Raw genomic sequence first — 2,235 nt, 5'->3', positions numbered from 1 at the left:
GGTGGGCTGTGGGCTGCGGAGACGCCCGCGGCCGCCAGGGGGCGATGTCGAGCCGCGCTGGGCCGTGGGGTGGCTGCCTCCGCCTCCGCCTCGCCCCTGGAGGGGATTCTGAGGCCGGGACCCCATTCTGACTGTGCCTCTCCCTGAGCCGCGGGGCGGGACCCGGTATGGGGAGACCCCCTTTCCCCTACAAGCTCTGTCAGCTGAGTCGACGCTCAGCCCTCCCTGCCCTTGACCTTGCCTAGCGTCCCCAGCCCTCAGTTTCCCCTCTGGTCACCTGAAAGTGATTGTGTGGACGCTGAGATCCTGGCCTGTCTGCTGGAGAAGGGAGACTAGGATGGGGGACGTGTTCTGGTGGCAGGGCAGGCACACAGGGGTTGCTGTCGTCACTAGCAGTTGTCTGAGCTGTGTATGGGGGGGGCCACGCTTGACCCTCCAGCCGCAGTTTCCCTCTCTGGTTCACTTCACTACAGACGGAGTGGGACCAGCCCTCCCCGTGGCTCTGGGGTGTTCGCTGCCCAGAGCGGAGGTACTGCTGTGCCCGGGGAACACCATGGCAGGCGCACGAGTGAGGCACAGCCACCTCCCTCACGCCCAGCCTGGAGGGGCAGCTGCTTGCTCAGGTCACCCAGCCAGGCAGGAACTCAGTGCCCAGGTGGTGGGACTGTCAGGAAGAGGCAGGCTGCGCCTTCTCCACTCAGCCTCCTGCTCCTGTCAGCCTCCGGGGACCCCAGGGGGGTCAGAGCTGGCATGGGCCTGGGAGGAGCCAGTTGAGTCCTGGGCCAGGACCTGGGCTGGGTCACTCCTGCTCTCTCCCCTTGTGTCCAGGGCACCCTAGAGACTGGCGTCTGGTGCTGCCCAGATGACTCATACAGTACTTCCTGCTCCTGGGGGTCCAGGGGTGCCTGCCAGGCTCCTACCTCTGTCTGCTCCCTCCCCCAGACCCACCCACCTGCCTACTAAACCCCCTGAGTCATTGCATTTATGGGGTAACTACTACCCTCCCTGCAGGGATGGGCGAGCCCCACCCTGTGGGCTTGCAGGACACTAGTAGGGCCCAGAGGGCCTGGGGGAGCTCCTCTAGCCAGGTGACACCTGAACTGAGGCCACACAGACTTCTGGGAAGAGTACTCCAGGTGAAGGGAACAGCAAGCCCAAGGCCTGAGGCCTGATGGCCAACGTTTCTGGAGGGGGTCCAGTCTCACAGTGTAGCCGGCCAGCCTGCGGGGAGGTGGGGGTGACAACACAATGCAGGGTTCGCTCTGGATTCAGCAGGGCACAGGCTGCAGGGGGCTGAGCTAGACCCCTGAGGTAGGGTGATTTCTCCTTCTGTCTCTAGTGAGTGCCCATACCTTAATAACAAAATTTTCTTAAAACAAAACAGAAGAAAACAAAACAAAAATACCTACCTAATATCTGACTAGCAGGTGGTGTGGTAGTTAAGACTCTGGATCCCACACAGCTGACTCCATAGTTTGAGTTCTGAACCTGGCGGCTTGGAAAACATGCTGAATGTGTGTGTGTGTGTGCCCAAAATCCTGAGAGGAGTATGGAGAAGGTATTGCAGTGTGGCTATCCTCCTCCCGGGCGGGGGTGGAATTTCTCACTTTCCCTGTCTGTCATTCCCCTGTGAGCACACGCACTCTATAGCAAAAATCTAAAAAACAAAAACCTGGGGCCGGCAGGTGGCGTAGTGGTTAAAGATGCTGGACTCCCACATGACTGACCTCGGTTTGAGTCCCAGACCTGGCAGCTTGCTTTCTCACTCTCTCTCTCTCACTCTATCCCTCTATGGTCAAATAAAAATAAGTAAATAGATAAAGATAAAGAAAAAAAAAAACCTACCTAATATCACAAATAATATTATATTTGTGTGCGTACTTCTCACGAAAGAAAGATTCAAACCACACAGCAAAGGGTCCTTGCCTCCTCCCCACTCATTCCCTCCTCCAGGGCACCGCCTCCAACCCCAAATCCTGGTGGCTTCCAGTATTTTTGAAACAATACATATGACTTTTTTACACCCTTTTTGGGGTTTTGTTTTGTTTTGGTATGGGATGCATATGCTTGCCAGAGAGACAAAGAGACAGAAAGCAGCAAATCACCTCTCCAGGAGGGATGGCCACACCTCAATCCCTTCTCCTCCATTCTCTCGGGATTTAGGGCATGCACACACATACACACACACAAAAATGCCTGGCGTGTTTCAAGCCTCTGGGTCCAGGACTCCAACCA

Source organism: Tupaia chinensis, unplaced genomic scaffold (genome assembly GCF_000334495.1).
Source record: "Tupaia chinensis unplaced genomic scaffold, TupChi_1.0 Scaffold000671_2, whole genome shotgun sequence".
NCBI lineage: Eukaryota > Metazoa > Chordata > Mammalia > Scandentia > Tupaiidae > Tupaia > Tupaia belangeri.
Note: the sequence above shows the minus strand (reverse complement) of the source record.